At 47.1% G+C, this 24521-nt stretch overlaps 1 long non-coding RNA gene across 1 annotated transcript in view; it reads left to right on the forward strand.

The window, feature by feature from the left end:
* The window catches only part of LOC142777362 (uncharacterized), a 50290-nt gene extending 45205 nt beyond the window's left edge, over window positions 1-5085 (forward strand). The window contains exon 2 of the long non-coding RNA XR_012888051.1: window positions 2621-5085. This is a non-coding gene — a long non-coding RNA (uncharacterized LOC142777362). The remainder of the gene's footprint in view (window positions 1-2620) is intronic.
* The last annotated feature ends 19436 nt before the right edge of the window (window positions 5086-24521 follow it).

The following is a 24521-nucleotide window of genomic DNA, read 5'->3' on the forward strand; positions in this document are numbered from 1 at the left end:
AAGTCACCATACAAATATCGAGCACAGCGCAAACAGAAATTCTTTTGTGCGTGCAACGAGTGCGCGGACCTTCGAAATGGTAACCCCACCACTAGTGCTCCTCGCAGATGACGTCAAATTGGATCTTTTGAACCCGATATCGCGTAACTCAATAGGACGCTGCTTAAAGAGACTATGGCCACCCCAGGTGCCGATGCAGTTGTCATGTCACTTAAACCTGAAGCAGACGTTAATAGAATAGCACAGAACAGTCACGAGCAGTTTCATGATGCCCTTCGAGTGACGCAGCCTCCCCCCTCCACCTCCCCCCCCCGTAAAACAACACAGCGTGAAGCAATGAATGTGAAACCGTGATGTTTATTAGATGCAAACATCTCTTTTACTAGCCTTTGCAACGCCACCCATCCGCGTCTCCATGGCAATGCTCCGCACTGCACTCCCTTTGCCGTAGGGGTTGGGGCAGTGCCAAGTAGGTCACGCCTTCCCTCGCAGTACACAGTGATGCCACTCTCTCTCTCGCCTCACCCTATCGAACGCTCACAATGTTCGAGCGCATATCGAGTGAACACTCTTTTGGCTCGTTAATCTGCGATAGAGAGGACGACGGAAAGTGAAGCTCCTTCGTCCGCCAAAACATGCACCAAAGCGATTTGGCCTAACCCGGCTGTCCCCAGCATTACGAGGGTTAGCAGAGTCGACCGTGTTCGTGAATGACGACATCACGCTTGCAACACCGCAAATCAAAAACGCCGATCGCGTCCATGCGCAATGCTGCTGCTTCGCATCCTATCAGGGTTCCCTTTGGGAAGATGTCAGTTTTTTTAAACCGTCAGCTATTAGTTCTGGAAAGCAAAGGGGCGGACATGTATTGTGGCGTAGCCGCTTCACAGCGAGTCTCACGACCGCAAGGCCATCAGCGATGCGCCCACTAAAGCTGCGCGTATTAAAACCGAATGGCAGCTGCTACGGTCAGGAGACATGCTTTTATTATTGTGATCACAATTCTTTAAAAAAAAAAGGAGGCAAAAAAAATCACAGCATATCCACGGACTGAATGATGATGAGTGGGCCGAAGCGTTCATCTGTCCGTTAATGGATCTGTCCGTACGTCCAACCGTGGGTCGATCTGTCCCTCCGTGCGCCTGTCTGTCTGTATGTCCATCCGTCTGGTGAACACTACATATACCACCATCTCGCATCTTTTCATCATATATTGATTGCATACAAGTACCCCCATCTAGCGGACATTACAAGAACTAAACGAGAGGTGGCTACCTACTACATACAACGAGAACACACGACCCACGGCTTAGGGGAGTTTTGAAATTCCTAGAACCCGCGCTCGTACCGCGGGTCTTCACGCCCCTGCCGTGCCGATTCGGCCTCCCGTACTCGTACTTCAGGGCCGCTTTTTCGAGTGTGAGCCGCCGCCGCCCTGCGCACACGCCTATCGGCAGCCTTCTCTATCCACCGTCGACGAGCGTCTGTTAGCACGCCCATTAAGCGGTGCTTTTATTGTACTATAGAGCACCCCCTAGCGCACGGCGCCGCCAAAGAACACGTGATCACAGTGGCGCGATTGTCTTTCTCTCCTTCCGTAAGTGTTCACTCTTTCTGTACACGACTGGATGACGGAGCGTTATCTATAGCTGGACTGGAGACTCAACAAGCGGTGGTTACAAACGATAACGGGAGAAGAACGGGTGATGCCATAAGGAGCTTTGCCCCTAAAAACTGCATTCAGACCCTAGCACTCCCAACCTCTAACGGCGTACGGTCATTTAGGGCAAGGAGTTAATATGAACTCTATGTTTTAGGGCCCAGCCATTTACCACAAGAGCAATTACGAACGCGGTTGTGCTGGTGGAAAGAATTGCAAAAAACTCTTCTGAAGAAAAATCCATGCATAAATTGAAGTTGAGGAAAAGTGGCGACGTGTTATGTGGATGAGAATTGTGAGAATATTGGATCCACATGTCCAGAAACAGACGCGACAAAAATTCTGGCAGCATGCATGCAGTTATTAGTGCAAATTGCTTTAATTATGTGCACTGCTGCTCTTCAAACGAGTTATCAGCAAATGGACAATGTCCGCTGATGAATCACCGCAACATTTACAGACTACCGATTGGAATACAAGTGATGAGCCCCTATAGCTGCAGAGAGCGTGTTTTGCCGTTGAGCCGACTTGCACAACAGAAGTTGCGTCGGCACCAAGCAGAGAATCGTGAATTATTTGGGACACACTTGCGACCGCTTTTTATACAGCGGAATAATTCTAGGTACGTGGTTGTGACTTGTATGATCCCGAGAACAAGCTGCACACGTTTTGACGTGTTGGTGTGGCTATTACCGGTGATAGACGCTTCCAAATCGGACTCTGGCGCAGTTTGGCCCAATTTCCGTTGATATTATCAGGATGGTGCAGTAAATTTGATTTGACACACTTTGGCTCAGTTGGCGCACGAGTGGAATCACTGAAAAATCATTAGGTACTGTCGCAAGAACTCATGTGCTGCAGAATTCAAACGCAACCTAAAGTTTTCTGTGTTTTAATGAACAATGAGTTAGTAGAAATACATAGTAAAATCTAATAACTTTATTTTTTTTGTGTTCACAGGTGACGACCTTCCAACATGCTCCCTAGGATCGAAAGGATGCAACAAAATTTCACAGACTGAAAAGAAGTACTCAGTGAATATTCAAGATATTAACGAGCCACAACGTCATCTACTTTTGCTTCGTGCAAAGCAAAAGCAAGGCAAACGCAGTGTGCGGTCATCACCACACGGTGTACTTAAAAAAGTGTTCATTGCATCTAGCCTCAAAATGGTGCTCTAATGCATTTCTGGAGCATACAGTAAATCTTTGTGGGACTGCAGTGATAACAATGTCTCTTGTAGACAAGTGTCCGTCCTCGGGATTAGTTCCAGGAAAAAAACTGTCTGCACTGTCTCAGTCACTTTTATAAGTTAAGACCAACAAGAAGGTTGAAGGAACGATTGGTTAAGCTTGGTATGCCTGTTCAAGATCAAGCAGTACAGCCTTCTGTAGATGACCTACTTGTTACAGTTGCAGATGCAGTCCACGTCATAACTGTAAGAGCGAGCCCTGTTAGACGAAAGGGTGCTCGAGGACGCACAAAATTTTACATAAAGAATAAAGTAAACTGCAGAGAAGTTTCAAGCAAACAATGTGCACTTGCTTGAACCTGAGCGACATCACGAGCAGTGAATCAGATCGAGCCAAACCTTCTTCTGAGTGACTATAAGTCACTAATAAATGAACTTAAAAATAAATACACCCAGGAGACCAGCTGCAGGGACAAAATTCAAATCCTTACATTGGCTCCACAGTACTGATCGAGTAGTAAAATTGTGCGGTTTATTGGTGCCTCTGAGAGAGAGGTATATGAGGTAATCAAACTCAAATCCCACTCTGGAGTTCCGAGCATTCCAGCAAAGAAGAAAAGTTGGCACAGAAGCGAAGAAGTGACTTCTATCTGCTTTCCTGGTCTGGTTAACCTACCTGCTTTTCCTTCTCTACCATTTATTCTATGAGGATTATTTAGTGTCCCACTGTCTGCCGGGTAAAAAAGATGTGCCACGTGGCCATCAAAAACTACTGCTGATTAATTTGAAAGAAATGCACAAGAAATGGAAAGAGGCATCTAAAAAGGGCAGACTTTTGAAATACTATTAATAAAAAGATGACTTGTGGATTTTCTACGTTTGCCAGCCTTCAACCTGCACATTGCGTGCTGGCGGAGGGATGTGGTACCCACATTGTCTGCGTATCCATGCAGCACCAGAATTTTAAGCTTCTGCTCCACGCTTCTAGCTTAAGGCAGACGTGCGACGAGCTACTAGGGACAACAGCTTAACAGTGAAGTATGCATGTCCGATCATTACAGCAGCCCAAAGACCGCCAAAACTTTACTCCAGAATAACCGGAGGCTGAAGAGAACGAAAGCATCTTGGTTAAACAGTGGGTCAGAGGCACACGGTGTAACCTCGAATCCCTTATTTTTTCACACGATAAGTTCATTGAAAAGTTCACGAAAATTAAGGAATTGAAAGGTAATGATTTCGTGAACAAACAACAGGCACATTACTTCAGGCAGCTTCAAATAAACCTAAGCACCAATGAAGCAATTGTGGTAATGAATTTTGCAGAAAACTAACACTTGTTTGTACAAGATGCACCACAGCGATTCCACTGGAACAATACGCAGTCATCACAGCATCCATGTTTATTTACAACCAGCCTAAGAAAGGCAGTTGTGATGCAGTTTCCATCGTGTCATTTGTCGTGATGTTCGACAGCCTTGATTACAACACCATTGAAGTCTTTGCATTTCGGGTAGCAACACTAAAGCATGCTAAACAAAATCTCACGTCAATCAGGTACATTCACTACTGAGCCGCCGCTCAGTACAAAACCAGAAAAAACTTCATCAATCTGCCACCACAAAACAGATTTTCAAATTTCAGCTGATTGCAACTTTTTTTCAACATCACCTACAAAAGCCATATGACAACCAGATCTTGACACCGCAGCAGCGCTTTGCGTGGACAAAAGAAAACGTGCCCAGCATCAGGACAATATGGGTGTCACAGACCACTGTAAATGAAACCCAGCTGCTCCTTGCTGAAAAGTAAACGCATGCGATTCTCGTCAAGAATACTTGCAAGTACCACTACTTCAAGCCCACTTCAAAGTATGCTTTTCGAGTTGGTCTCACTTCGTACACAGGTATGAAAAATTGTTACATCCAGAAAACATTGAACTGCTAGAACTGTTCATCCTCTGCAAATGACAGTTCAGAGAGAGTTATCTAGAGGAATTCTTTGCGACAATACAAGAACATTCGGTGCAGAATCAGCATGAGTACAAAGTCAACTCATTCCTGTAAACACCATTGCACACGGCAACCTATGCTTATACATATTCATGAACTCACTATCTGCACCATAAATGGTGCCTATGTTGAGGGTTGGCGATCAATGCTATAAACTTTATTAAAACAAAAAACTAAATTTTCTCACTTGTGCCTTGGGAAGAATAAAGTTCCTGTATATTCAATGGAGCCATGTATACCTGCAAAGAAATGAAGCTGATTAACCCATAACCTGAAAGTGACGATGCGAATAGTGAAAAATTCGTAAACAGGGGTTATGTCGAGCCGACGTTTTGACACAACCCCTGTTTACAGATTTTTCACTGCATGTTTCTATGTTCTCTTTCCTAGCGTTTTTTTTTTTTTTTTTGACGTCAATAGCGCATTATTCTATGTTTATCTGACTGACAGTCCTTCCACATATTATTATGATTTATATATAGAGCAAAACAAATAGCCGGATTAGTTGTTCTGTATTCATGTTTGATTCATCTTTAAGTGTTACTTCACAAGCAAATATCACCAGTAATAAAATCAACGACCTTTGCTACAATATATGGACTGAAGCTTCCTGAAATGTTCACATTGGTCATTCACACTTTTTTTAATGCTTCTTGCGGGCTCGTCAAGAACGCCATTTTAGTTTGATATTCAACAATTGTGGAAGTACACCACCGGTTGAAATTTACAAATTCACCTATACTCCTTTTTGTTGCCCATCTTGGGAGCACAGCTACAACCACTTTATTACTAATAGTTTACAATAAGAGTCTGCTCTTCCCATGTTTCTTTTTTTGTCATCAACAGTCATTTACCATGATTAGCAAAGACAAGCTGATTGAACTTTTTGCCTGCTCAGTACGGCTATAACAAAGGGCATCAAAACGCACTTCATTTCTTATTATCTTTTCAAATGCAGTACTTGGCAATTAATACTCCAGAAGCGGTATACATGCAGGTGGTCACGATTCATTTGTTCATGGTGTCACCATAATCACTTCGACATGTTTGTGTTGGTAAACTTTGCAGCCTATCCACCATATTACATGAGTGATGCTTTTCATGATAACGGCATACTTCTCTATTTTTAAATCTGATCACAGGTTACAACCCATTAAACACAACAGTGCACTTGCCTGCGCTGCGCGAGAACACTATGCAGGTCGCCAGCGAACATACACATACAATCAAGTAGACTCTAGTAGGGGCCATCTTTCAAATACTGGCTATTAATTCAGTTAAATAAACATGCAAGAAAGTAGATCATGTTGCCAAGATGTAGCCTATCAGCGCAGGAAAGCTCACACCTGCGCAAGTCGTCGTTATTGCTCGGATGCGATTCTATGAGGAATAAATGTGTACAAATGCAGACACAAGTAGAAGCCAAATTCAAAATTTTTTTTCTTGGTTAAAACAAAAATTATTCTCATAAAACTTTCTGATATTGTGGAGAACAGATGTTACTAATAAATACGTTATTTGAAGCATTTTTACTAGGACCACCTCAATTTTCTACCTATGACTACTAAGCATTGGCGAAAACTTAGTTTTTTGAAAGTTTGTCGCCGGCCGTTCACCCCATTTAGGTCTATACCAGTGGTTCTCAAGTGGGGGTCCGTGGACCCTAGGGGGTCCGCCAAGCCATTTCTATGATCCCCAAAACCCTCACCCTCATTTTTCTTTAAGCGAGACTGTGCCACAAATTGATGAACTGTCCGAAATGAAGTGACGTGGCATGTTTGTTTGATGCTCTTGATAGCAATAAAATGCACCTGTTTCACGCCCCAGCTGTGTTAATTTACCTACGTACCCCCTCCCTCCCTCCCTCTCCTCTGCTGCAAGGGGTCCCCATCACTTCCACCAGTTCACCAGGGGTCCCCGACACATCCATGGCTGAGAACCACTGGTCTATACTATGCTGAAACTATTTATCCCGCATGTACAAGTACTTGACTATTGTGTAACATAAAGTTACATTACTAAAAGTCGTGTTTTCAGAAAAAAAATTCTCAATAAGCTGTATATTTCCTGCTTAAAAGGACGGAAGTTCAGAGTGTCAAAATCGATGATGCACATTTCAAATGCAAAGCCTATCACTGTTTCGCACAGAAAAATTGCTCCCACCTATTTCAGAAAAAATTACTTTTTCAATAATTTGTTTTTCGAGCAATACTTCCGAGATTCTCTGACAACCTCACATGAGCATGATGCTGCAGATAAATTTTTTTGCAAAATATAATTTGATGGAAGACATAAATGGTCCTGAATTTTTTAAAAGAAATCGCAGATGGTTGAGCGTGAACATTGAGACTGTGAGGGTGGCCGAGAGAGGGCGTTACGTGACGGCGTCATCATCATCGGGACTTGGCCGAGAGAGGGCACTACGTGACGGCGGCATCATCATCATTGGGACTGGAGTGGTGGGGGTTGCGATTGTGGGGGAGAGAGAGTTCGGGCTGGTTGGAAGGAGTGGCAAGACGTAGCGGTGTGTGGTGGGCGATTTAGGGTTAGCGCGTGACAAGGCACACCTGTCTCTATTTCAAGTGATAATGGACAGCCGTTTGTAAGCAGGTTGTGGAAGGGCCTCCTTGAGCATTGGGGCATACAAGACCGACACACTGTTCCGTACCGCCCTGCCGGGCAAATGGTGGAGCGCCACAACGGCATTATCAAGCAGTGCCTTAGGGCTTATTGTTCCAACCACAAAGACTGGGACCAGCACATCCCTGAAATCGCCCTGGCCATGCGCACGGCTGAAAGCGTTGTCACGGGCTACACGCCTGCCTTCCTCTGTTATGGCCGGGAGCTGAGAACCCCATGGACACAGGCTGAGGCCAAAGACGACGCGGAGCCTCCTGCGGCAGCATACCGTGCATTTGCTACTGAGGTCTCCAAGTGTCTGCAGGAGGTGCTTGACTTCTCCAGGACACACCAAAACCACATGTGGCGCGCTCAGAAGACTCGCTACGACCAGCACAGGCGGCCACTGACAATACAGGAGGGTGATCTTGTTCTGCTCGAAAGCCACTCCCTCAGCGATGCCACCAAGGGCTTCTCCTCGAAGCTTGCACCCCGGCGTTCCGGTCCCTTTCGGGCAGTGAGACGTGTGGGACAGAATGACTTTGTTCTAGTGGACCCCAAAACGGGTCGTCGCCACGGTGTGAGACACGCAGATCAGCTGACACTGTACCATGACGCTGCAGGCGATGTGTAGTGGTGGCTTCACATTTTGAGGGGGGGGGGAGACCTGTGAGGGTGGCCGAGAGAGGGCGTTACGTGACGGCGTCATCATCATCGGGACTTGGCCGAGAGAGGGCACTACGTGACGGCGTCATCATCATCATTGGGACTGGAGTGGTGGGGGTTGCGTGTGTGGGGGAGAGAGAGTTCGGGCTGGTTGGAAGGAGTGGCAAGACGTAGCGGTGTGTGGTGGGCGATTTAGGGTTAGCGCGTGACAAGACATTTGGGGTGGAACAACCCCTTTATCATATGAACTTAAAACATCATCAGAAAATTCGCACAGGTGTGCAACACATGACAGTCCAGACCTAAAACCACACTGAACAGTATAAAAAAATTATTATTTCCAAGTACTTTACAATACCGCTATATATGACACATTCTAGAGTTTTCCAGCATACACTGGTCAACGAAATTGGCGGGTGGTTGGCGACATTATTTTTGTTTCCAAACTTTGGTATTGGTACAACATTTGCTAGCTTACATTCAGGTGGCAGTTTCTGATCTTCAAGCGATTTTGAAAATAAGACAGCTAAAAAGAATGCTAAAGCTCTTGCAGGCCTCAATACATGATTAGAAATAGCATCGGGCCATGGAACCAAGTTTGTTCGAGCAGAGCAAACACAGCACTAGCGGAGGTATAACAACTTCATTGCTATATAGATGCAAAACAAGTTTAAACAGCAAGGATGGTGGGATAAAAACTGCATACAGCAGCTTGACTGGTCCCACCTCGCCCGAACAGAAGCAGCAACATTAACAAGAATTTTTACTTACTGCAATACTAAAATAGACATACACAAAGCAAAGCGATAAAAAATTCAGTAGGAAACACACATTTTAAACAAACACAGAAGCTAGGTTGGTATTCGTGGAATTAGTTGACAGATTGTTTTTTCAGAAAGATGACATATTGCTACGATATGAGCCGGGCTGTAGAATGTGCCGGGTAGGGAGAAGAGAAAGACGACGTCTGGTCCGGCCTGAGGACTCCATCTTTACCGCGACTGCCGAACTTCATCCTCACCCTGTAAATAAATCCACCTATCTTTTAATTCAACTGTAACAGTTTTGTGGTGGAGGTGCTGGGTAATCAACCAAGAACACGACGCTTCAAGCGCCTGATCTACGACGAAGCCGCCGCCTTGCTGGACTGCCCCCGTTACCACTGACTGGCAGCTGAGATGTCTCACGGCGAAGAAGGAAACCGGATCCCCGCAGCTGCAGACCTTCTACCAGTCCCAGCAGCACCGCTAGTGCTAGCTTCGCATGCGGCTGGTCCCTGGTTGCGTCAGGATCTGATAGTGCCTCGCACATTCGGTGGCAAATCTGGCGAGGACGTGGATGCCTGGCTCACACACTACAAACGGGTGAGCAAATACTACCAGTGGGACGCGGCGACCCAGCTGACCAATGTAGTATTTTTCTTAACAGACACAGCACTCGTGTGGTACGAGAACCACAAAGATGCCTTCACGTCATGGGATCGCTTCGTTTCCAAAATAAGAGCGTGCTTCGGAGACTCCATAGCTAAGAGAAAGCAAGCGGAACAAATGTTACTGCAGAGAGCTCAGATCCCAGGAGAGACGTGCACGACCTATGTCAAGGCAATCTTGAAGCTCTGCGAGATTGTCAACCCTTCTATGTCAGAGGAAGACAAATATGGCCACCTGTTCAAGGGCATTGCCGAAGACGTGTATCAGTTCCTCATCAGCAAAGACAGCCTTGCTACGGTAACTGACGTCATAAGCCACTGTCGCACATTCGAGACCCTGATGACGCGACGTATCACCCCCAAGTTCGGTCGCCTACCGAATGTAACCACCGTGGCAAGTGTTGAAGTATACACGCCGCTTGATCTCGCGTCGACAATACGCCAGATCGTTCGAGAAGAGCTCACTTGACACGCTCGCCCGACGCCGTACGAAGCTACACCCGCACCGCCTCCCTCTCGCCTTCCCGTGTCAATTGCCGCAGCAGGCATCGATGACTGCCACTACAGGCCACCCTCACCACCGAGGTCACAGCGCAATAACTACCCGCTGCCGAGGTACGAAGACTGCTTCAGTTACCCCCATCAGCCAGCCAACACCTATTACGACCCGAACGAAGATGTACCTGTATCACCACCACGTCAGCGCAATGCCTTCCAGGAGTACAATGCATACCGCCAAGCCCCTGTGTGCAACCGTTGCGGTATCGCCGGGCATATAGCTCGGTTCTGTCGTCGACAGAGAGAGCCAACATCCCGATATCGTTCCCCATCAGAGTTTCCGCCAGCGGGCACTGGTCACAACAACGGTCATTGGCTCGCCTATTCCAGGAGTACCTCACGGCGGGGAAATCAGCGTGGCAGTTCTCCCGCTTCTGACCGTAGTTTGACGCCTCCATCTGGCCGACTGCATCGTTCCCCTTCGCCGGGACGACGCCTGTCATCACCGCCGCCGCCGGGAAACTAGCCAGCGCGACCGATGGAGGTGAGGTCGCACAACAGGATTTGCGTCAGATGCCTCCGCCAGTTATAATGTCCAAGAACAAGATACGTGTGGAAATAGATGGCTTTTGTACAAGTGCTTCGGTGGACACTGGTGCTACGATATCAGTTATGAGTCTTTCTTTCAAAAGTCGCATTGGCCGCAAAGTTATGTTTACTTGGGGCGAATCAACAAGGTTTCGTGGTGTTGGTGGGGAAGTACTTCATCTTGTCGGAGTTTGTGCCGTCAATGTTTTATTGGCAGGAAAAGTGTTCCCAACAGAGTTTCTTGTGCTGCAACATTGTACCCACGATGTGATTCCCGGTCTTGACTTTCTCGAAGGATGTGGCGCTTTTGTCGACTGTAGAAGCGGTGAACTTTCCGTCAGCGGTGACATTGTTCCTGCCCTCGTCGATGAGGCGCCGGAGGCCGCGAAGGATGCTCTGATTGTTTCCAATGAGCTGACAGTGCCGCCATGGTCAATGAGGTCAGTTGCGGTGTTCACCCCAGAATCTGCCACATCTTTTGACGCCATCGTTTAACCTGCCATCGTTCAATGTGCTAAGAGAGGCATACTCGTCCCTCGTAGTTTGGTATCTGTTGATGAAGGAGCAACCTTTCTGTGGGCACTGAACTGTTCGCCAATGCCGGTTGTGCTCCCTCAAGGAATGAAGCTTGGCGTCTTCGATGATTCCACTGAAGGTTTTGTAGCGGTCGTTAACAACGATGAAAGCAAGAAAGGTACAGTCTCTGGCAAGCGCAGTTGCTTTTACGAGTCGCAGATCCTAGGCATGATTAGCGCCACTTTGCCGTCACACGAGCAGCAGACGTTACGCCATCTGTTGAGGCGACATGGTTCTGTGTTTGACTTTTGCAAAGAGGTGAAGCCACTATCTTTACCATGTACTCGCACTCACCATAGGATTGACACCAGCACTGCACATCCGATCCGACAAAAGCCTTACCAAGTGTCGTCATCAGAACAAAAAGTTATTGCCGATTAGGTTCAGGAAATGCTGAAGAAGGGTGTCATTGAAGAGTCGTGTAGCCCGTGGGCAGCACCGGTCATCTTGGTTAAGAAGAAAGATGGTGCCTGGCGGTTCTGCGTTGATTACAGAAGACTCAACGCCGTGACCAAAAAAGATGTATATCCGCTGCCTAGGATTGACGATGTTATTGGCTGCTTACACTCGGCTTCGTACTTTTCTTCAATAGACCTACAATCAGGATATTGGCAGATACCTATGCACCCTTCAGACAAGGAGAAGACCGCATTCGTGACGTTTGATGGACTGTACCAATTCAATGAGATGCCGTTTGGGCTTTGCAACGCCCCAGCCACTTTTGAAAGGTTTATGGACTGTGTTCTTCGTGGTCTTAAATGGGAGGTGTGCTTATGCTACCTGGATGACGTCATTTTTGGGCATACCTTCGAAGAGCACAACGTCCGTTTAAGCCTTGTTTTAGACTGTGTCGGAAAGGCTGGCTTGATTTTGAACTCTAAGAAGTGCCGGTTTGCTGATCGACAAGCTTAAGTCCTCGGTCACCTAGTTGACAAAGATCGTGTCAGGCCAGATCCCCACAAAATAGAAGCAGTCGGCACATTCAAACCACCCCACACACTGAAGGAACTTCGCAGCTTCTTGGGCCTATGTTCCTACTTTCGCCGCTTCGTGCCCCGATTCACGGACGTAGTACACCCACTGACGAGCTTGTTACGAAAAGACGGCCCATTCGAATGGACACTTGATTGTGATGCCACATTTTTTAACTGAAACTTCTACTGACATCTAAGCCTATTCTTCGTCATTTGGATCCTTCTGCTCCTACAGAAGTGCAGAGTGACGCAAGTGGAATTGGCATCAGAGGTGTGCTTGTATACGGGATTTCACCTTGAAATGGTTCAGAAAACACAGATTGAAAATATTGGTTTAGGCAGGTTGCCTTCTCTGCAGCTTCCTTTCGAAAAGGTAACTTCGCCATCAGTTATGTATGGAACACTAACAGAGTCCACCTTTTTAGATTTCTCAGGGCCTTCCACTACGTCTCTCATAATCATATTGTGGTTTTGGGACGTTAAACACCACATACCTATTTATCTTGTTCGATTTCACATAGTTCCATACCTCCTTGGGACTAGTATTCAGCTTTCTTTCCAGGGAAACAAAAAAGCTATCTTTCGCTTCTCTTAATTTCTTAACAGTCAACTTAACCCAGTGAGTTTTTTAACATTAGCAGTTCTTCACAAACGGAAACGCTTTAAAGTTCGATTTTTTTTATTCATTACCTTCCTTAGACTTGCGGTAATCCAGGGTTTATTAGCACTCAGTTTCCCAGAAATAACCTTGGAAGGCACCTAACTACTGACAAAACTAGCAAGCTCGGTTTTAAAAAGTTCCCGAAGACTGGTGACATTCATGATTGAAGAACACTCTTGGAACTCACGAGTGAGATTGTGTATCACTTCATAGTTGCTGTTTCCATAAAAATATATTGTTATCCAAAAACGAAACTTCTGAAAGCCAATAAAAATAAAAAAGATGCAATTTTGGAAAGAACTTACATTTTTCCAGTCGCAAGTCCCTATAAAAAGAACAACGCAATTTAAGATGCCAAAGGTCAGCATCTGTTCAGCAATGCAGCAGATGCGAAGCAAGTGATAGCAGACGAAGTTGTAATCAAACTCTATAAAACCATGAGCAATTGCAAAATACCCCATGAAAAAACTAGCAATCGTGACCAACTGGTGTGCACAGAAACATTTCATACAAGAACTGCATGGTGATAGCCACATATGAAAATTTATCAGACATTGTGTGCAGCCAGATGCTTGAATCATTACTTTCAATGAATGGTATCTAAAGAGCAATGCGCTTGTTGCACTTGCTGTTGGGCTGGTTGGTACATGTCTGAATTCAATAGTCAATTTCGCGCCAAAATCACAAGCACACTGCAAATAAAGAAAACAAATAGACAGGACGGGCGCTTGTTACATAGACAAATGTGCTCTTTACTAACCACGTTCCAATTTTACCCTTGAAACCTGATGGTGTGAAAGTGTCATGTTTGATTAATACCGTCACGAGGTCATGACGTCAACAAATGGAGGAGACTATAGTTTGATCAAACTTTATTCGGCCGAATTTGTGGCCCGTAAATTGAAAATTAGATTACAGCGATGCACACTGGCACTGATAGAGCCGAACAGAGCATCAGCCGTCAATCAACTGACAAGCAATGAAGCCCGTCGGCACTTATACACGTGCCATCGAATATTCTGGCGTTATCGCAAGTGGCCACGTAGATTTCAGAATAATCTGTAATGTTCGCAAAGTGGGCAGAATTTTAACGAAATGAGCTACTACAGTCCCGAAGCTTTTTGAACACTGCAGGTGCGATTCGCGCTGAGAATTACAGTGTGACAGGGCGATATCAAAACTTGAGTAAAGAACGTGGCATTGCCCCCCTCTGAAAAAGGCATCATTCCAATGTTTTAAGAGAAGATGAAGATACAATGATAATGCGAGAAAGTACAAGCAAAAAATTTCGATACAGCAATAACAAGAACAAAATACTCTTTCAGTTCGTTAACGTGCATGAAATGGCTTGAGGCACACGCCATAGACAACTTCAGGTCGCGATTGGCGCTGTTGAGAGTTCGTGATGCCGCCGGGGAGAACCTTGTAATCGAGTAGGCTGAGACGTCAAACAAACCTGTATAGTCCGAAGTACCGTTGCACAAGTTTTTCACTCAGTCCATATCGGCATATCAACATCCATATTCCACCAGGTTCACCGGGCTGATATTAGACGAAGCGTCGTCAAAGATTGAACCGGTGTCACGGATTATGGGCTGCTGCTGCGGGCAATGAACTGAGACATGACTCTGATAACAACACACCAGATTTAATAAACACCTGCCACGCAAAAAGTTCAGTAAGGCCTTCACTGATTTTCTGTGAGCACACAAATCTTGTCGTCTTTCCAGCACTGATTGTTCAGACAAAGGTCTGTCGTCAAAGTGAGCTAACGCAGCAGCTAGTTGCCGTCTTTGCACGCTGTAACGAGGGCAGTGACAGAGAACGTGCTCTATAGTTTCATCGCTGCCGCAATGACCGCAAGCAGCCTATTGTATAGACTGTAGCAGCCCACCTCCCCCCCCCCTTTTTTGTTTTTCGCGCGCGTCTATTTCCCTCTTCGCTTTCTTTCCAATCTTTCTTCCCCATTCCCCCTTCCCCTAGTGCAGGGTAGCAAACCGGATGCTCCATTTTCTGGTTAACCTCCCTGCCTTTCCCTCATTTTACTCTCTCTCTCTCTCTCTCTAATAAACACCTGCACAGCACACCCTTTATATACAAATATACAAAACCAATATTAATACCTTCAAATTCAAACTCGGACCCAATAAGCTTACACTGCAACTGCGCTACACGCTAAACCGTCCTAGTCAACGTCAGGCGTCTCCAGTCTCATAGTAGCTCAAGATTCGGGCCGCCCTTACTTGTCACCATTGATTATCTTGACGCCAATGTCCTGATTGGCCGTACCCGGTACCAGTTGGGGATTTCGACACTCCCGATGAACGTCACGGTTCCTGTCCTTGCCGACGTGGTCACCCGTAATTGTATTCGCCTGATGTCAATGCTGACGTGGCGATGTCTCGGTGATTGGACCTAGCGGCTGCTGGCGATGCCCGGTGCTGCACGGTGACGTGGCCACCCGGGGACTGTCTTCAACAGTTGGCTTCGAAGGGGATTTGCACCAGGAACGTCGGCGCTTTCTATGCGCGGTGGCTGCATCCCAAGCAGCCTCCCTCGAAGCGTGTCGAGGTCTCCTTCTCGGGACGCCCGCGTCACAGGTTGCTAAGTTGCTGTCCTGCCGCTCCCATCGCCAGGGTGTTTGCTGGCGATGCGTCCTTCTCCTGCCAAGCTCACGTCGACAATGCCAGCTTGTCGCTGCACGCCCGCCGATCGCCGCTGGAGTTACGCGCCTCGGGCATCGCTGTAATGTGCATACGCTCGCACAGTCTCCAATCTTCTCTGAACTTCCTTGTCATACTTGTCTCCGAGGAGCTCCTATTTATGACAAACGGCGGCTGTCGGTCATTTGTTGGTTCTTGATACGGAGGCGGGCGAGTTGACGAGCTTCTTCAGCAGGCGGTGATGTGGAGGTTCTCTTCGTCAGCAAGGTTTGGAAGCATAGCCTCGAGCATCATTGCCGGGGTCCTTGTGTATACCAACTTGTACGGCGTCATCTGCGTCATTTCTTGTACGGCAGTGTTGTATGCCAAGATCACGTATGAAGAATGGCATCCCACGTCTTCAGTTCGACATCAACACACATGGCCAGCATGTCGGCACTGAGTGAGGCAATTGGTCTGTGGGTGCTACCCTGTCGTACGGCGGTGCCTTGTCTAGTTGTATGCCAAAATCACTTGTGTTAGCTCAGCAGTAAATGCCGTACCTCTGTCGGTGACTAGGACCTCCGTGGCACCGCAACACAGGACGATTTTTTTTACAAAGAATTTGGCTACCTCAAATGCACTACCTTTCGGCAAGACTTTTGTTTCAGCATAGCGGGTAAGATAGTCCGTAGCTGCAACAATCCATTTGTTTCCGACAGCCGACGTCGAAAACGGCCGAAGTCTGTACAAGTTTGCTGGAATGGTCAGCGAAGTGGTCCGATGGGCTGCAGAAGTCCTGCTGTCCTTGTCGACGGTGTCTCGTGTCATTGAAAGTCCTGGCATGTCCTCACGTAATGAGTGACGTCGGCGGAAAGGCGTGGCCAGTTGTATTTGTCTTGTATTCTCACGAGTGCACGGGAAAAACCAAGGTGGCCAGCCGTCGGGTTGTCGTGCAGGGCCTGCAGAACTTCTGGTCGCATTGCCGAAGGTACAGCGATAAGGTAGCTGGATCGAGCCAGAGAGAAGTTTTTCTTTACAAGGACGTTGTTTTTCAAAAAAATAACACCAGTCCTCGCCTGAAGACTTTTGAGACGACACAGGTCCAGCCCTCGAGGTATTCCGCTAGCCCTCTGAGTTCCGAGTCGGCTCGCTGTCGCTCAGTGGAGTCATCGGCACTTATGGTTCCCAAGAAGTACTCATCATCCTGGTTGTGCTGCGGTGGTGGATCGACGGGGGCACGAGACAGGCTGTCGGCCGCAGAGGGTTTCTTTCCAGACTTGTACACGATGGTAAAGTCGAATTCTTGAAGTCTTGGGCTCCACCGTGCCAAGCGACCTGAAGGGTCCTTCAAGTTGGCTAGCCAACACAGGGCATGGTGGTCGGTCACAACTTAGGAAAGCCTGCCTTAGAGATAAGGACAAAATTTTGACGCTGCCCAGATGATGGCACGGCACTCCTTTGCTGTTCTGGAATAGTTGGCCTTGGCAATAGATAGCGACTGGCTAACATAACTCATAACCCTTTCCAGGCCATCGGTCTTTTGCACAAGGACGGTGCCGAGTCCTACACTGCTTGCGTCAGTGTGTACTTATGTTGACATATTTGTCAAAATGCACAAGTAGCAACGGTGTCTGCAGGCGCTGTTTAAGTTTCTGAAATGCTTCAATTTACGCCGTTTCCCATTTGACATCGACGTTGGTCTTCATGAGCTTCGTTAGTAACTTAGTGATCTGTGAAAAGTCCTTGGCGAAGCGTCTGTAATTGACGCACAAGCCGAAAAATCGGTGCACGGCGTTCTTATCGATGCGTGGCGGGAAGGCGGCGATGGCAGCTGTTTTCTGCAGGTATGGCAGCACTCCAGTCTTGCTGATCACGTGACCCAAAAACAGGGGCTCCTTGTACGCAAAGCAGCATTTCTATGGCTTTAGGATGTGTCCATAGCTCCTGACTGCTTGAAGTACAGATTCAAGGTGCTGAAGGTGTTCGTAGAAGCTAGACAGAAACATGACGACATTCAAGTAAACGAGGCAAGGCTACCACTTCAAGCCAGTGAGGACTGTATCCATGACTTGTTGGAAAGTCGCAGGTGCTGTGCAAAGACCAAAAAGCATGAACTTGAACTTAAACAGGCCATCCGGTGTTATAAGGGCAGTCTTTTCTTGGTCTCTCTTGTCAACTTTGCTTAGCCAATAGCCAGACTCGAGGCCCGTCGAAGAAAAGTACTTCGCATTTTGAATGGTCTAGGGCGTCGTCTATGTGTGGGAGTGAGTACTCCTTCTTTGTGATTTCATTCAGGTGGCGATAGTCGACGCAGAAGCATAAAGTTCCATTCTTCTTCACTCATCCATGGACTCTATGAAGGCTCGATGATGTCGTCGCGTAGCATCTTGTTGAATTGTTTTTTGATGGCCCCGCGTTCTCACGTCAAAATTCTGTACGGACTCTGACGGAGTGGCCTGGCACATTCTTTTGTTGCAATTCGATGTTTTGCGATGCGGTCTGTCGAATTCCTGATGATGGCAAAAAACAGTTCTTGTATTTTAGGAGCAGATATCTGAGCTATTCTTGTTCATGCGTCGGAAGGCTCGGATTAACGTCGAAAGCTGGTTGAAGGGCTTGAGCCTTCGGAGTGCATTCGGCAGAATCTGTGACGATGAAAGCGTTGCTAGCTTCCAGTATTTCTGGCACGTTCCTTGCACACGACGCTCATGAACGTGTTAATATCCCAGCTTTGTAGCGTGGACATCTGGTTCTTGAACCACGTCTTCGCAGCATCTTCTAGAAGCAAGTAGACGCCGCGCAGTTTTTCATCGGGGTCCCAGCTGTTCAAGCCGGCCCAGCGACTTAGTCGTACCTCTCTAGCCAACTTCAACAGGTGGCACTGCATGTCCGCAGAACTCCAGAGTCTGTCGTCTATTAGCCCGACTAAATATCCACCATCCAACAGAGATGGAGGAGCATGTGCGCATCCCAGAAAATGAGAAGTCTGGAGATATGCCCTGCACGTGCACCCTCTTCCGGCCAAAATGACACGTGATGACCATACTGGCAGGAGCCTTGCGCGGGCGAAGGCACTGGTCTGCCACTATGGAATCAAACACCACATATTTTATGTGGATGCCTCCAATCCTCACATGGAGGATGGTACACGGCTGAAGTCGTCCCCTAAAACTTTGCGGTGAATGGCCTTACATTCAGAGCACAAGACATAACACATGTGGATAAAGTCGCCATCGGGCTAGTTGCCCCAGACCTGGACTCGTGCGTTATCAGTACAGACACAAGAGGGCCCTTCAGAAATATTCAACACGGGTATGCCCACACCTGACGTATTGCATATTACAAAACAATAAGTATGCCGAGGACCCCGTGCCCTGTAAGACCAGTGGACTCCAGCTCGCATGAGCCTCTAAGGCAATAAAAACGGTTGACATCCCCGCCCACGCACTCACTTTCTGGGTAACGTCTTCAAGCCCTCCGAAAATGGATCTCGAACCTAATCCAGCCTTAACATTTCGAGAAATTACAGCCACTCAATTTCTCCTAAACCCTGTAAAGGACACAAAGACGAAGGTGAGTTTACTCCTTCGCCATTACACCAAAACACTGCTGTGCCCAGCAGTTTTCTAAATATTGCCAGATTCCCTCCTGAAGTTTTGTTATCACCTCATTTAACTGTCAGTAATTCTCAGCGCAAACTCCGTTTTCGAGCAGCTTCAGGACTGCAGTAGACAACTTTTCTAAGATTACACCCACTTCGTGAAAATTACAGATTATTCTGAAACCTCGAAAGGAATGCAAATGCGTTACCTGCCATTGTGGGTCTTAAACCGTTGAGATCGGGGCTGGTCTAAGTTATTGGGGGGCTCTAATTGCGAAGTTGTACATTTAGGTCACCGCTAGCGATAAGGCAAGAATACTCGATGGCAAGTGTATAAATGCCAATACGCTTCGCTGCTTGTCAGTTGATCGACATCTAACACTCTGCTCACCGCTATCAGAGCCAGTGTCTTGCTGTAATCCAACTTTCCTTTTACGTCGCTACAAGTTCAGCCCAAATAAACAGTTTGATATTCGACCTGCAGTCTGTTCCCTTTGTCCACGTCACAACCCCGTGACATCCGGTGAAGGTGCTTCCCGTCCATGTACTAAACGCCCCCCTCCAGTCGAGAGCCCAGCCCAGCTGTGAAGCAAACATCCCCATCAACATCGACCTGCGAGCAAGCCAAAGGTCACAAGGGCTACCTTCTGAGTATGGGACTCTACCCGATCACACTCGCAAGCCAAAGGCAAGCACGACTACTGCGACAACTATGACAGCCCCTGTACCAATGCCCGCCATTGTCGTAATGCAGCAGCCATAGGAGCCACCGATCTTCCATAGATCATCATTTGAAGAACCAGAGACCTGGCTAGAGAAGTACGATCAAGTAGCCGCCTTGAACCAGTGGAGCTCTGAAGAAAAGCTGCGTCTTGTCTATTTCTACCTGGAAGACGCGGCGAAAGCCTGGTTTGAGAATCGAGAGTCTGCACCTCGATCCCGGGATCTCTTTCGCGGCACATTCCTGGAAACTTTCCCGAGCGTCGCCCACGAAGAAAGGGCTGCTGCTTTACTGAAGACACGGGTGCAGCAACCAAACAAAAATGTCACCATCTTCAAGGAAGAGATGATGAAAGTGTTTCAGCACGCCGATCCTACCATGGCTGAGGACAAGACGCTCCGCTTCCTCATGTGGGGTGTGAAGCAAGAGTTGTTTGCGGAACCTATTTGCAACTTGCGCAAGACCATTGAATTCCTCACAGAAGACACAACAATCGAGAAGGCACTTGAGATGCGCACAAGGCAGTATGACTGTCGCTCTTCAACAGCCAACTACGCTGAAGTCAATGCCCTCCGCACAGATGACCACGTGAGACCATTCAAGCCATTGTGCGAGAAGAGCTGAGCAAGCTATTCATTACCTTCGCCACAGCCTCAAGTGGGCTCGATCCATAACATAATTCATGAAGAAGACCGGCAAGCATTGGGAATTTTCGAACCAGCGAAGTTTCATCCGGAGGTTATGAACTACACTGCTGCAGTGCATCGTAGTGCTTCCCCACCCTGCCCACATCAAAACGCCTCACCACTGCAGTTCCACTGCCGGACACCACCACCAAGCCATACCACCCACCTGAAGGCCGGCGGAACTCACCAAGGAAAACAGACGTGTGACGCGCCGATCACCGCTGACTCTGCTACCATTGCAAGGAAGCTGGCCACACCTACCACTGCCGCAAATACCAACAGATGGGACTGCATGGCTTCATCGTCAATGCACCACAGCCAGGGAAACTGCCATTTGACATCACGGACTACCTGGGAGGAGCGCCATAGACACTACAAAGTCTTTATCGTTCACTGTTGCCTAGCTTCCACATGTCACCGCACCACCGGCAGTACACTGGCCCAGCCCAGGACCAGTCTCCTAGCCCTTATCTGGGAATCTGGGAAACTAAGGGCGGTAACCGATGGAGGTGCAGATGCTGTGCGACGAACTACCGAAAATCATCCAACAACGACAACGTGACGATACTTTCCGAACACGACACAAACCAGACAAAGCCAAACAACGAAACCTCATGTACTGAAGACGAATTGCCGACGCAACATAGAAGCAGTGAAACAGGCTGACGTAGTGGTGGCCCGTCGGCATAATTTAACTGCAACGCGAGATGACGAACTAGCGACTTCGACACTCTTATCGATGGCCACAGTGTGACAGCTCTCGTCGACACTAGAGCCGACTATTCTGTCATCAGTGGAGCATTCGTCAAAAAGTTAAAGAAAGTCAAGCACCCCTGGGAAGGCCCCGAAATAAGAACAGCTGGAGGCCTCGTAGTAACGCCGGAGGGAATCTGTACAGTCAGAGTCTACGTTAACAACCAAATTTACCCCGCAAGCTACATAGTACTACAGCAGTGCTAGAGAGATGTGATCATTGATATGGACTTCGTAAGTCTTCATGGTGCAGTCATCGATCTGAGATCAACACGCTATCAACAAAACAAGCCCTACTGCTGCATACGCCGCCCGGAAAGCAGGCCTTGATTGTACTGGAAGATTAAACAACCATTCCCCCTAGCTCCAGCATCAACATTTTCGTCGGCACTCAGAAATCAACATACGTGCAAGGTGTCATTGAAGGCGACCAGCAACTGTTGATCAACCGCTAGATTTGCTTTGCAAGAGGGATAGCTGAGACGAGAGGCGTGGCAGAAAAAGTGAGGCTCACAAACTTCAGCAACGAGTGCAAACACGTGAGTAGAGGCAGGACGGTTGCCTATTTTGAAGAAATTGCGGAAGCCAGCAACGCTATCACCCTCCCTGAGTCTACTGAACCTGCTTCAATGAATCGAAGTCTCCACAAGAGTTTCGACGACAATCGGAGAATTCCGAAGCATAAGCAAGAACAGCTGAAAAGCCTACTCCGGCTATACGAAGAATACTTTTCGTCATCGTCAAAAATTCGGCAGACACCAGCAGCAAAACATCGCATCATTACAGAGGAGAGTACCAGACCACTCCGTCAGAGCCCGTACAGAGTTTCGACGCGAGCGGGAAGCAATAAAGAAGCAAGTCGGCGAAATGCTACGTGACATCATACAACATTCCAAGAGTACGTGGGCGTCACCTAGCTGTGGTGCTAGTGAAAAAGGATGGCACCCTACGCTTCTGCGTCAATTATCGTTGCTTGAACAAAATCACGAAGAAGGATGTGTATCCTCTCCCACGGATAGACGACACTTTCGATTGACTCCACAACACGAGGTATTTCATTTCATTTCATTTTATTACCTTAAAAGCCCAACACAGGCATTACATAAGGGGTGGGTTTACATATTTATAAATGACATTTCAATAAGCATTGTTAAACACGACATGGATGTATGCATACATGATTCTGTGATATACACAAGCAGTCGGAATAATGAAAATGACATCCACTGATTTTTATTCTGGAAAATGGCGAGTTGTCTCTTGTGTGAATGCGGGTGCACTGGTCAGAATGGCAATTTAGTGAGGTAGGCTGTTCCAATCTGTGGCTGTGCGAAAAAAAAAAAAAATTACTGAATATCCACGAACTGAATGATGACGAGTGGGGCAAAGCGTCTGTCTGTCCGTTAGTGCATCCATCCAACCGTGGGTCGATCTATCCGTTCGTGTGTCTGCCCGTCTGTACGTTTATCCGTCTAGTGAACACTAAGTACCACCATCCCGTATCTTTACATTATATATTGGATGGATGGATGGATGGATGTGGCTGTACCCTTTAGATCGGGCGGCGGCTAACGCCACCTAGCCGTAATACTTAGTGAACTAACCATTACATTTATCTTTTTTTTTCCTTTATATAATGAAGTTGAGGATTCGTACTTTGCAGTGAAGGGTTTAATTTTCACTCGTGCCTTGACTTTAGCCACCAATCAGATAACCTCCTTCTAGTTAAGTCTACCCGCTTAAAGTCTATTTTGCCCTCGCTGTCCCTAAATCCCAGTGCTTTGAAAAACTCTGCGCCATCATCCTGAACTATAGGGTGAAGCCCTTTACAGAACATTATCAAGTGTTCGGCAGTTTTTTCTTCCTCTCCACACGCACTGCATACTGTGTCGACCCCTTCGTATTTGGCCCGATATGTCTTGGTTCGCAGTACTCCCGTCCTGGCCTCAAACAGTAGAGAACTACCCCGAGTATTATCATAGATCCTTTCCTTGGCAATTTCCTGCTTAAAAGTTCGATAGATCTCTAGTGCGGACTTCTTAATCATGCCCATTCTCCACATGTCAGTCTCGGTTTCCTTCACTTTTTTCTTAACCGATAGTTCTTTTTGGTTTGGCCACCTGCTGTTTTCTAAGTATTTACCAGTCAACTTCCTGGTTCGCTTTCTCCATTTTGTATCGACATTCTTCATGTACAAGTAGCTGAAAACCTTCCTAGCCCAACGCTCTTCCCCCATTTCTCTCAATCGCTTCTCAAATTTTATCTTGCTGCTAGCTTCCCTGCCCTCAAATGATGTCCATCCCATATCACCTTGTACTCCCTGATTTGGTGTATTCCCGTGAGCTCCTAAAGCAAGCCTACCTATTCCACGTTGCTTAATTTCTAACCTTGCTTGAACTTCTGATCTCATGCACAAGACCGCATTGCTAAACGTCAGCCCAGGAACCATGACCCCTTTCCATATTCCTCTCACAACATCATACCTATTGTAATTCCACAGTGCCCTATTTTTCATGACTGCTGCATTCCTGTTACCTTTAGTCGTCACGTATATTTCGTGTTCCCTCAGATACTCGGTCCCATTGCTTATCCATACGCCCAGATATTTGTATTTATCTGTTATCTCTAGCGTGACCTCCTGTATTCTAAGCTCACTACCTTCGTTGTCATTGAAAATCATGACTGCTGATTTTTCCCTACTGAATCTAAAATCTAACCTATCTCCCTCATTACCGCAGATGTCCATCAATCTCTGCAAATCTTCCTTGTTGTTGGCCATTAGCACTATATCATCTGCGTACATTAATGCTGGTAGTGCCTGATCAATAAGTTTTCCTTGTTTGACTAAAGAGAGGTTGAAGCCCAGTCCACTTCCCTCTAATTTTGCCTCTAATCCTTGTAGGTACATCATGAATAATAAGGGTGACAGGGGGCACCCCTGCCTAAGCCCCCGTTTTACCTCTGCAGGCTTGGATACCTGTTTTTCCCACTTTATAACTACCTTGTTACCTTTATAGACACCCTTTAAAAGATTAGTGACTACATGTTCCACGCCTAGTGTGTCCAGTATTCCCCACAATTCCTCTTGAACCACGCTATCGTACGCTCCCTTGATATCCAAAAATGCTAGCCACAGGGGCCTGTGTTCTTTTTCTGCTATTTCGATGCACTGCGTCAGTGAGAACAGATTGTCTTCCAACCTCCTGTGTTTCCGAAACCCATTCTGCAGTTCCCCCAGCACCC

Source organism: Rhipicephalus microplus, chromosome X (genome assembly GCF_043290135.1).
Source record: "Rhipicephalus microplus isolate Deutch F79 chromosome X, USDA_Rmic, whole genome shotgun sequence".
Classification (NCBI taxonomy): Eukaryota; Metazoa; Arthropoda; class Arachnida; order Ixodida; family Ixodidae; genus Rhipicephalus; species Rhipicephalus microplus.